Source organism: Chamaea fasciata, unplaced genomic scaffold (assembly GCF_029207755.1).
Source record: "Chamaea fasciata isolate MVZ Bird 193981 ecotype frontalis unplaced genomic scaffold, bChaFas1.0.hap1 SCAF_24, whole genome shotgun sequence".
Taxonomy (NCBI): Eukaryota; Metazoa; Chordata; class Aves; order Passeriformes; family Sylviidae; genus Chamaea; species Chamaea fasciata.
In genome coordinates, this window is record NW_027094109.1 from 892,016 (window position 1) to 904,522 (window position 12,507).

The 12,507-nt window shown below is 49.7% G+C and overlaps 1 long non-coding RNA gene across 2 annotated transcripts; it reads right to left on the minus strand.

The window, feature by feature from the left end:
• Window positions 1–1,906: 1,906 nt before the first annotated feature.
• Window positions 1,907–12,157, minus strand: LOC136300761 (uncharacterized). 2 transcript variants are annotated; one of them, XR_010723732.1, is made up of 3 exons: window positions 11,726–12,157; window positions 9,776–9,857; window positions 1,907–2,755 (listed from the first exon to the last, which is right to left on the minus strand). It is a non-coding gene; the product is annotated as an uncharacterized lncRNA (long non-coding RNA). The 2 variants fall into 2 exon arrangements; XR_010723731.1 differs by lacking the exon at window positions 1,907–2,755 and adding an exon at window positions 3,713–5,035.
• Between the last annotated feature and the right edge of the window lie 350 nt (window positions 12,158–12,507).

Sequence of the window (12,507 nt, forward strand, 5' to 3'; positions counted from 1 at the left end):
GCACAGCAAACAAAACCCCTCAGCCAGCAGCCTAAATTTAAACCTCGCTTCAGACCTGGCGAGCCCCTGACGTGCAATTCTCCCTCTCATTCAAACCGGAGCGAGCAGCAGAGGAGAAACGCGCGTTTTCCTTTTTCCGGGAAAAGCCGAACCCTTCCAAAGGAGCCGGGGAAAGGAGACAATACCCGCCTGTCCAGCTGCCCCGCTCCCCCGCCCTTGCCAAAATAACCACGGCGGAACACATCATGCAACAGCCGGGGCGGCCCTTCTGCCCCGCTTCCACGAACCGGGGGACAGAGCAGAGGGGGAAAGGAGGGTGAAGGCAAGAAAGAAAAGTGTCAAGGCAGGAGGACACCCTGCCCGGCGGCGGAGAGTGTTACCTTGTCCAGTGCCAGTCGTGTCCAGGCTTTTTGTTTCCCCTGTCTTTAGTCCAGCCACGGGGAAGGGGATGAGGGGAAGCAAAATTATATCCAAAGTTATCCTGCCCCTGCCCCTGCCCCTTCCAAAAGGGAAATGCAATAATGCCACCAGTGTTTCTCCCCGGCTGCGGCAGAGATGCTTTATTAATACTTTATTTCTCCAAGCCCGAAGCTGCCAGGAGAGAGCCGCAGATCCCCCTTGCCCCTCCCTCCCCTCCCTCCCTCCCCCTCCTCTGAAATTAGCCTCATCAATTCAGCTACAATTTTTCAGTTCGGATGCAGACACGGGGCTGAACGTGACCAGACCTGGAGGTTTTTGGCTCGCTGCTTGCCAGCGATTGAGGCCGCCTGCAGCCGGGAGGTGAAGGGGGAGCGCAGGGACAGCCCGGCCGCCTCCCCTCGCCCCGCACCCCCGGCCTCTCCTGTCTGCTCCGCGCTCCCGGGGTCTGCGCCGGGGTCCCCCGAGAGCTGCACATCTGGATGCTGCTAGCGGGGTCAGGTCCCCCCTTGCCTAGGGCCACAAAACTGGAGCTCAATTAAAAGAAATCACGGTTAACCCTTTGCTTTCCTCATTCCTGTTGCTTTTCCCTGCCCTCTGCCCTGCCCTCCCCCGGCAATACTCAGGTCCCGGCTCCCCGCTCGGCATTCCCACATGGCAGGAGGCGGCAGCGACCAGAAAAGCGAGAGGTTAAAGGGAAGAGTGAAACGCATCCTTCCAAAACCCAAATGGTTTCCTCTCTAGAAAACGCTCCTCAACAGCCCCGACAAACAACGCGGGTGGGGGGTGAGGGAGAGGACAGGCTGAGGATCTCAACCGCGAAAAGAAGGGGAAAAAAAATCCCCTGGAAGGAGCGTCTGTCACCCACCGACCTCACAGGACACTTTGAGTCGGGGCTGCGGGACCGACAGTGGGGGACAGCTGAGGATCCGGGAGAGGAGGGGGGAAACCACCTGAAAACGTGCTCAGCTCACGGGAGAGGAGCCCAACACCCTCAAAACACCCAGAGCCCAACATCTTCAACCCCTTTTTGCCCAGCTCCGGGCTGAAGGGACAAACAAACTCGGCCCCCGCCTCGCGTCCCCGGCGCTCCCAAAGACGGGAAGTTGCCAAACAGACCCCCCGCCATCCCACCCGGAGATCTTTTAGGAACCCAACTCTGCATTTTATGGCCAGACGGGCACCGTGACCCGCAGGGGCTTATTTTGCATGTCTGGGGATGACTCGAACGGAGCCTGCTCAGGTCACTTGTGATACCGGGTCTGTCACGGATGCTCCGTGCTTTTCCTCCTGTGTTTGCTCTAAAGGAACATTTGGGAGAATCCATGAGATAAGGGAATGTGCGAAGGTGTTGCACACTCTAAAGACAAGCCGAACAATCTGCTATTTTCCTCCCAAATAACGAAAAATAGAAGCTTTGCTTTATTTTTTTTCTGTTTTTGTTTTAATCCCCCACATTCCCTCCCCCCTCCCTAAAAATAAACCACAAACAAATAAACAAACAAACAAACAAACCACAAAAATCCTCAAAACCAAACCCAAAGCCACCTTTGAAGCTATGCCATACTTTTTGGAAAAGGCTGGAATATTCATAACTTCGTACACCAAGCTGTGAATCATCCTAGGTGGTTGTGCCGTGACTCTGGGTATTTAACTGTTATTTAACAATTTAATTGTTATCTAACTGACTTCTGAACTGTTATTGAACTGCATTTAACCAAGACGAAGGGAGCCGAGACAGGCAGGGGAGAGGCGGGCACGGGGCTGAGCGGTTTGCGCCCCTCTGGATTGTTGCTCTCCCTTTGGATGCACATGTACGTACAGCAAAGGAATTAGGATCTGTTTAATGTGGTCACCACCAGACATCTGGAAAATCATTTGATCTTGGCAACCACGGAAGATTTCCGATGCTTACATCAGGACAGGCTGGTAGAAATCGGTTGCTCCTCAATTATTATTAGTGTTATTGTTTTTCTCTTTCACTCCGTTAATGAATGGAACGGAATTGTCGAGCGGCGCTTTTAATTAGTTCAATATTAATTGAACTAATCGAGCGCTTGGCACGTCCCCGCCTCAGTCCCGTCCTTAGGGCTGGGTCCAGCGGCTGCAGCCCCACACGGAGAAGGTGAAAACGCCGCGTTGGGCGCGATCCGAGCCAAAGGAATGAGGAGCCACTAGGGGGATGTGGCCTGGAGCTGTTCCGTGTCCAGACCCGAAGGAGTTAAACCTCGGTGTAGTTCGGTTCCAGTCCCTCGCAGAACCCCAAAGATTTGGATGTTCTCTCTGTTACCCACACGGGATTAGCGGGCATCACCTCATAATTAAAACCGGTTATTCCCTAGGAATAAGCACAATGAAAATCTTTCCGAGCCCCGCTGCAGGTTGGAAACATGACTTTCCGAGGATGGTAGAGGGGATTGGCTTCTGTCACCCCCTCTGACCCCAACATCATCAGCTGAGCTCTCCTTGAGCCCAGCCTGGAACTGTCGCTGTGAACGAACGCGGTCAAAAGGGAGTGGAGCTCAAAAAAACCCCAACATCCCTTTGTGGCTAGAAAGTGCCTCATTTCCCGCTAATTGTGACAAAGTGTCCCCTTTTTAAAAGCGCCTTTCAATACACGTGCATTTACACAACCCGCGCTGGGTACACTGTGTGTATTATGTATCTAATAATACTGCTGTCTAGATAACGCACATTCTATTCTCACTAAAAGTTTGTACAATCCCCATCAGCCCGTACTTGCAGGGGGCCGGAGTTTATCCCGCTCCAGCCTTCACTGGAGGGAAACTCTCCCCCAGCTCCAGTGAACGTTTTAAATTCCCGGCTCTGACTTTCCTCTGGCACCGACCCCATCGCGGAAAGAAAAACGCGACGTTGTTTGTTTATTTTCTAACCCCTCATTCTTACAAGCAAAAAGCCCAAACTGCAGCCCTGGGATTTGATCCCCAGAAACGAATCCGAATTTAGGTCCAACTAATTGGGCAAACCTCCGCTTTTGAGCTGCAGCAATAAAAGGGAATCAGGAGAGTGTTCCAGGCGCAGAACTGAAGGATCGGATCCCTCCTCCCTACAGGAACAGCCCAGGAGATCTGGGAACCTGAAGCCGGGAAGTTATTCCCCGCTAATCGGTACTAAGTAAAATAATGTCTTGAAAGTGGGGTGGAGAAGAGGCAGTAGCTTTGAAGCTGCATCGCAATGAGGGGCGAGCGGGGCGAGCCAGGGGTGTCCTGGCTGCTTTTGAGTTCCATGTCCCAATAAAACAGCCCCCGCCCTCCCTCCCTCCCCCATCCCGCAATTATTGAAAAGCTGAGGCACAAAACCCAAAAATACTGAAGGCCAAAAAAACAGACTGCAGTGCACTAGCTCCGAACGTCTGGCCCCTCGCTTGAGGCCATAATTAATTTGAGATTTATTTTTATTGGAGAACCCAGTCTCGTCTGACCTTAGCCAAACAAGACTTCAGCGAGACCCTTGATGCGCTTGAATGGAACAGAATATTTCTCTCTAACTTCTCTTCAGGCGGCCGTGCCTGCTTTGAATTTGTTCCTCAGACTTCATATATTTGGAGATTTACAGGAAAGATTTAAAGCATTTTTCCCCTTTAGCATTCACTCTCTCTTTTCTTCCATTTCTGCTCCCCTTTCCCTCCACACATCCTCTCCTTCTAAACACGGGGCTTGGAGGGCTGGAATACAAAATTCCCTGGATCCAGCATATTGGGAGGGGGGCGTTTTTCTGTAAATTGCGAAAGAATGGAGCCATTAAAAGGTCGCAGAGCTGGGGAGGGGGGTTGGTTGCTGCTGTCTAAAGACGGAGGTCCCTAGAAAAGCTCATCCCTTGTGCCCGGTTTATTTTAGAAAGCTCAAACATGCCACAATTCCAGGAGAAAAAAAAAAACTTTTCTCCCACCTCCACTTAAATTCAAGCCGTGTCTTGAAGGTAAAGCGGGGAAGGAACAATGCCAGCCCTTCCCCACTCAGCGCGGGGGCTGAGCACGGGGAAAAGGCAGGACACGGGGACACGGAGTGGGATTTCTCTCTTTAGAAAGCTCGGTGCCAACAAGACCTAAATCCTTAAGCACCAAGTCGTCATAAGGCGTTAATCAACGACTGGCTAAAGCTCGACGATTTAACAGCGTTTGTGGCCCGAGAAATGGGTGTCAGAAAGGGGAAAAAAGAGAAACGATTTGGTATGAACGTAATTAGTGATCGCCGAGGGTGAGTGACGTAGGAGTTCAGAGCAGTTCTGCCCCCGAAGCTACTGCAGACCCCACCCTCTCTGGAGGTGCGTGTCCCGTCCTCCCGAGCCCAGGGGACAAGGACTGGAACCCTCCGGGATGCCAGGAATGGGGAAAAGGGAAAAAAGAATAAGCAGAAACGGATAAAGCGCGGGAGGATGCACTCAGCAGGAACATCAGCACCCGGATTGAGGAAGAACCACTCCAGGGAGGCTTTGGTTTTCCCTTTTCGTTCCGGGCTCAGGTTCTCCAGCTGTTCCTGGGATCACGGGCGGGTTTCTGCCCGCTCCACCCGCGCATCCCTGAGCACCTGCGGGCTGATCCCTCACGGATCCCTCTGCAGCGCCTTCCCCTCGCTCGGTCCACCGGGCACCAATCCCGCTGCAAAACAAACGAAATCCCGGGATATTCTTTCCTGGTGACCTGTCCTCTGCTCCTGTTCAGCGGGAAAGGGACGTGTCCGTGCCAGGGTTTGGCAGTGCCCGCTCCAAAGAAAACTTCACTGTTTTGTCCTTAAAAAAAAAAGAATTTACCCCCTCTCTCTTTAGGGCTTCTGTAAACTTTCCAGGCGGAAGGAGAGCAAGAACAAACCCAATATTGTTCCCAGCCACGCAGCCCCTTTTCCCTCCATGAATATCCCTCTTTGTGCTGCACCACGAACCTTATGGCTGCGTTAAACCCGTGCTTAAAGCGAGAACCCCGCGCTTGCACAGAGATTCTGTCCCGGAGCAAAATCCATCTTCGTGCTGGGGGCCGCTCTCGGCAGGAGCTGGCGAGGGGCAGCAGGACTGCTTGGGACATTCCAGGCACGGCAGAGGGAAAGAGGAAAAGAGGAAAAGCGGGGGTGATGCCGGGACAGCCGCTCCCCACCGCCCGCTCCTTGCCTCCTTTTCCAAGGGACTTTCCCTGGAAAGTCTGGCCTCGAGCTGGCGGGGCTGGTACCTGGAGTGGAAACTCCCCCGGGAGGAGAAACGCCAGGAGCAGGAAGGGGATCCATGAGCAGGAAGAGAGCTCAAGGAACAGGAAAAGAGCTCCAGGAGAAGGAAAAGTGCTCCAGGAACAGGAAAGGGGATCCACGAGCAGGAAAAGTGCTCCAGGAGCAGGGAAAGAGCTCCAGGAGCAGGGAAGGGGATCCTGGAGCAGGGAAGGGGATCCTGGAGCAGGGAAGGGGATCCTGGAGCAGGGAAGGGGATCCTGGAGCGGGGAAGGGGATCCTGGAGCAGGGAAGGGGATCCTGGAGCAGGGAAGGGGATCCTGGAGCGGGGAAGGGGATCCTGGAGCAGGGAAGGGGATCCTGGAGCAGGGAAGGGGATCCAGGAGCAGAGAAGGGAGAGGTTGGCCCCGGCCCGGGCTGCCCCGAGGAGGGCAGGGCACGGGAAGCGAAAGCAGAAGTGCTGAGTGTGCGGGGAGGAGGCGATAAAGAAGGACATGAAGCGTTTTGATGTTGCCCAAGGGCAGAAGAAAAGCGCGGGTGAATAACGAACCCCCCGAATTATCCTTGTGCCGCCTTTACACTCATCTGAAACTACAGACTGGAGGGGCAGGAGGGGAGCGAGGGCTGCTGTGACCTGGAGGAGCTCGTCGCAATGGTAGTAATTAAAAAATCAGAATTCAGAGGTCATGTTGCTTTGCTTATCGCCCTAATTCTTTCCATATCCCTCCAGTCAGGATTCCAGCGCTGTCTCCTTTTAAAATTTAATTTCCCAATTATATTCCATGTTTCATTCTCTAAAGAAAATCCTCTTGTTTAGATGAGATTAGCACCCTCTGATACACTGTGAATTATTAAATACTTGCAGATCAGTCAGTCCCCAATGGTCTGAGAAACAGAAATTCTTCAACAGTAATGTAGAATGAACCACGAAGGATCAAAATATATTTTTATTTCTACGAATTCCCAGACCTCCATTGAATTAAAGCCCCTACAAGAAGTGGGTATGAGAGAGAAGCTTGCGTTTCCCTGTTAGGAGTTTCATGGGATTGGGTTTCCCTTTCCAGGAGTTCTGTGGGATCTGTTATCAGTGCTTTTGATAACCCCTCTGTGCTGTGATGGAAATCGAGGTTATAGCACCGAGAAGCTCCAATCCAAGTGACCCCACATAAAAATTCTTGTTAAAACAAAGCATTTTAGAATGAAATCCTTCTCTGCCTCCTGCAGCTCCCTCACCTCACCTCACCCCTCATCCTGCATTTGCAAAGCCATGACAAGAACCTCGTGGCCTGAAGGTGCTCACAGGATACTTGGTGAATTTGTTCCTCCTGGGAATTCCTGTGGAACACCCTGTAGCCACCCGCTCTGGGCTCCAGCCCAGAGAGATGAGACATTTTCTATCCAAGGCACAGAGTAACCCTGAAGCTGACGCGCGTTGTCCATCTGTTGTGGAGGATTTGTAGAAAAGATCAATCCCAATCTCTCTTTTTCTGGTGGGGGTGGTGTACACATCCCACAAAAGTAATGAAAAAAAAAATACTTCTCCCTTCCATAAGACAGCAAGAAAGGTTTTGTGGAGAAGGAATTACATGAATAATAATAATAAAATAATCAGAATAGACAAAAAAAGAGAGAGGAACTGGGACTCGATCATCTATCAATCTGCTTTTCAAACTTTGTGCTCCCCAGAGGTGGGAAGGCCTCCCAGGTCAGTGTGGGGCAACAGGAAAGGAAGGAAGGCAAGGGGGGGTCTCACTGGGACCTTGTTCAGCTGCACCCACACTCCAAAGATGGGGAAATGCAGCAGTGTACAGTGGACGGGTCCTGCTCAGGAGCACGGAGCTCACTCCACCAGGATCCACACCCACATTTCCCACTGCACGGAACATTCATCAACCCCAGCTCTTCTGTGAAGAAGCCAGACACTGTCAGAACCTCTCTGCTGCTTCTGGATGCATTTGAGTCACTGGAAGCTGCCACCAAACTCAGAGGGGCAGAGACTGACCTCACCCACGTGTTTAAGGTTCAAGCTTCCCTGAATTTCGCATTCCCACCCTCATAAACAGCTCTGAATGAACTGCCCAGGTACCATTTGGTCCCACTGGGACAGAGTTGCCCAACTCAAACCACTGAGAGTCCGTGGCAGATACTTCCTTCGTCTCCAGAAGATTTTGGGTCAGACTTCATCAAAATCCTGTTGATTTTTTTAAGCACAGGAACAAATAATTTCCCCAGTGCCATCGGTGTGGGAGAAACTCTGCAGACAAAATAGCAGAGACAGTATCCTTGCCCAAAATACCAGCAGCCGAGGAGGAAGGGTTGTGGAAGAGTCAGACTCCAGCATCCCACAGCTCATCCCTCCCTCCACACTGCTGAGTCCCACCTGAGGAGCTCTTCCTGGTGCATATGGCACAAATTTCTGGGAAGAGAACTCTGCCCCAGCCTTTTGCCTGCAGGACTGCACTTCTTGAGGAGGCTGCCCCAACACAGACATGGACAGGCTCCCTCAGTCCTACTTGGATGTCCAGTTATTCAGGCCTGGGTCTCAGTTCCACCTGATTCCAAAGGAATTTTGCTCCTAACAGGAGCAGCCCTGGCTCTGCCTCCCAACCCAAGGCAGTGACACGACACTGGAGGATGTCACAGGGCCTTCATCTCTTCATTGCAAACAGAGCATCCTGGGGCATTCCCAACATCCCCCGACTTCAACAGGCCACCGCCAGTCTCACACTGGGGAACATCTTCCTTTGCTTGAACTTGGAGGGGATTTGCCTTCCCCAGACTTGAATTTCAGCTGTTTTCCACTATTTCTGTCGTTATAGAACCTGGTCGAGAGCTATGTGAACTTAATGAGCAAAATTAACTCACCAACATTCCCTGAAACACTGAGATGGGAGTGGGATTTTGGGGGCTATCAGCCCGATGGGGAATCCTGCCTATTCCTGGTTGGATTTGTTGTAGAAATGTAGAGCAGCTGCACAAGCTGACCCAAAGCCACATGACCTGGGATCATCCCAAGCTTGCATTTCCACTGCTGATTGTCCCAAGAAGCTGCCCAAACTGAGCCATAACGTCGGGATTATTCACAGGAATCATTCAGTGGATCATCCCCAATAATGTGGATGCACATGAAAATCCCAGTTGGGGCACAGATCATTGAGAGAGAGAAAGAGAAAAAAAGGGTGACCAAATTCCTGTAATAAATTATTCATTACAAATTATCCACCCAGCTCTAGTTAACACCCTCCTGTGTTTCTTCACAGACAGGAGAGGCTTGTGGTTTAGATTTTCCCTAAGTGCTGCTGCATGCAGGGTTTGCCTCAAACATGTAACCCAGATGTCCCAGGCTTGGTTTATTTACATTCTTGGGAGCTGCTGTGAAAAAAACCCTATATGATTTAAAATATAATATAGAGCTCAACTGAGGTATAAAGGGACAAGGCTGTGCCAACCCTGCTTTGGTTTTTGTTTTAATCTTTAAAAAAGAAAGAGGCAGAAGTGGCCCATCAAAACACATAGTAAGATCCATTTCTTAAGCTATAAATAAACAAGTAAATAAATAAATAAATAAATAAATGCAAACAAGTATTTAGAGTGCAAGATCTGGTAATATCAGTTAAAAACCAAAACAACTGAAGTTAATTTCCCCACTAAATTGCATGGAAACATTCAAGCAGAGAAAGAAACATCAGGAGCACAGAAAAAAATTCCCAGTGTTACACAGCACTGCCCGGTGTGACAATCCATTGCCTCAGCAACTGAGAGAGAGCAGAAAATAGGAAGGAAATCCAAGGAACCACTATGACAGAACTCTGGGATATAACCCGGTAGCACAGCCCCATGGTTGTGTTGGTTCCAGAGCAATAAAGCAGGACCATACTGGAATTTAGAGCAGCCTGACCATAGGATAACCCAGCAAACCCAGCACCAATGAAGGATAAAAGACAAGCCCACTTGGACTCATTGTTTGTCCCCGATGATATAACTTCTGACTCAACCCTGCACACTTCCAAAACAATAAATTCGATATTTCAGTCTCTGACCCTTCTCCCACTGAAGAATAAGGGATTTTTTTTCCTGCTAAATTCAGTAAGAAAGTGAATGAGATTTTCAACCAATACAAATAACCGTGAATCTGGGAGGATTGTAATTTTTGACATTACCTGTTTAAAGATGCTGTCATGTCTTACCTTGACGTAAGACGAAGTGTCTGGTACAGTCTGAAACATCCTTACTTGTTTATTAGATATGTTTAAAGGTCCTAAATTTGACCTGAAATAAATAATAAAAATGCTCTCAGTCATATATATGCAAACAGAAAAATAAAGGAATAAAACCTGGTTTAAATAATAAGATTTGTAATAAAATTTAGAGCAGAATGATCAAGCATTAAAGGGTTACTTTTAAAGGACAGAGAACCACATCAACACAGCAGCTAAAATCAAGTAAGAGACTCACAGAGCAGGGATTTATTTCTCTTTTTAAAACCAGTTCGGTTTTTCCTTTGGGTTCTCCCTCCTCCTCAGGAAAAGAGCCTTATTCGCTTTTGACCAGAGCAGAGGGAAACGTTTGACATTTGATTAACTGAATTTCTTAGCCAACAATTAAAAGCCAGCTGAAATACTCGTGTTTTCATGTCGAGCCTAGTTAACCCCATTGACTCGTACCCCAAGGTTTCCCTTGGCTGAGTGAGGGGCAGTTGCCTTTCCTGGTTCATTGAAACCATCCCGAGCCATTAACCCGCCAGCCCCGACTGATTTAAGGAACCTTACTCAGCAACAATAATTAAACCATAAATTAAAAATGTATTCCGAAAGGAAGCATCGCTGCAAATATTAAAAGAGCTCTCAGGGTTGTCAATCCCGTTTCTATTTCGGGTCCTGCTCAGACTTTACCTCAGACTCAAGGCACCCCACCGGTTTTTCTGTACTCCTAAGACTTGATGAACTCCTGATTAACAGGGTTTTTTTGCCTTCAGCCCCCAAAATCGTCACTACAGAGACGCAGAAATTAACAACGATGGTGAAAAATGTGATGGTGTGTCACAGACCCGCAGCCCCCAAAACATCCGACAAACCGATTTTATTTGTCCTCCCCGACCCTCTCGGGGTGTTCATTCCTTCTGGAGGGCGCAGAAAACAATTAGCTAAGTGTAAGAGGCGCGTCATTAAGGATCACCTTGATTACCCTCACACACATCGCCAGCCTGCCGCTCCACTGCTGTCCCGTGTTTCCCGGGATGGAAGGAAGAGCCAGGCATTCACCCAGGAATTACCAGAGGGAAATGACCCGACAGGAGGAGAAGGATGCACCAGGAGCCGCGCACGAGCGGCCCGCGCCCCGAGGCGTTGGGTTGGGGCTTTTTCCCAAGTTGTTGAGGAAAAGCTGTGGGGTCCTGAGTGAGCCTTCAGCGCGGCCCGTCCGGGTCTGATCCGAGCCAGCCCCGGGGTTAATTACACAACTGCCTTAATGAAGCTGCCCGGCCGCTGGAGCTGAGATCCCGCAAAGCCCGGGGACACCTCCGTGCCCTGGAGCCACCGAACCATCCACGCAGTTAAGGGGAAAAAAAAAAAGGGAAAAAAACCCCCAAAAACAAACAACCAAGAAAAAAATCCCCACAGCCCAACAACTGGAAAATAAAAGTCCGCTATCTGCACGTAACCGCACTTTAATTGATTTTTAAAGTATTTATTGCCCGTCCAGCTGGCACGGGAGGGCAGGCGGCTCTAAAGAGGACAATGTGTTTCTGATAAGTACAATCCTTTTTTTCCCTGTCGTCCTCCCTCCTAACACATTCCAGTTTCTTTTGCTTCTGAACTTGCGACGGGGGGTGGGGGCAGGCAGAGTAGAGGGACAAGGTAATTTTGCCTCGCCAGTAAATTTTCTGGGGTCAAGGATTCCCATATTAGTTTCCCCTGCTCTCCTCTTTACCCCTGATTAGCGTCCCCCCTGCCTCCTCTACCTCCCTGCTGTAATTACGACTATACATGGAAATAAATACATCTGCATATCTTGGAGCCAGTTCTCCAGAGTCTGCAGCGGATTATTTATCAATTGCCAGCGTCAGCCGCGATATAAAAAGGCCTCTTAAACTCCTTTTAGAATCGCTTATTCTTATTGCTATGACTGAAAGGACTCACCTTTTAGACCCTTTCCCCTCAGCCAGTGGCAGAGCAGTTTGTAAAGATCCAGGCTGAGACCAAAGCCAAGCTCCCACCAGCTGTGGAGCGCTGCCTTTGCCGCCGCAGTTTTGCGGGGAGAAGAGAGATTTAAACTTGATGGATTCAAAGCAGCGCTGAAGTTAAAATTCCCAGCCCATCCAGACAGGCTGCATCAAGCAGGCATTTCCTCAGGGGGCTTCTGAGCTGCTCGCAGCTCCAGGACGTGCTTTGCTTTCCTTCCCCTTGCTTCTCTGCCCTCTACTTTTCATTTGATTTCCGTTTTCCCCCCTTATCAATATTCCAGCTGTTCGCTCAGATTATTCGTGGCCATGGGACATCCTCGCCCCACGAGCCCTCCTGGAGCTAGGAGCGACTTTTAAAAACACACCAAAAAGGAAAAAAAAAAAAAAAAAAAAGGAAAAAAATTTCACAACTTAAAAAAAAAATATTGCTGAGGAGTCAAGCCGAAAAGAGACGCTGAGTGGAGCTCAAGCGCTACTTTAAATCCCCCCTTTTAAATAAGGAAGTTTCAAATATCCGTTTTAAAATCATCGTTCCTTATTTTGAGATTTTCTTTCCTGAGTCTTACCTAGAAAAGAGTTAACCCGTTTCCCCCTGCAGCAGGACCGAAAACATAACTGCAGATGCACACGGCTGGGAAAGCGGGATGGAATCGGCTCCAAACAATTCTTTTGGATAAAGAATTCTGCATTTCTCCCTGCAAGCTGAAACCTCCAGCTCTTTATAGCTATTTCATAAGA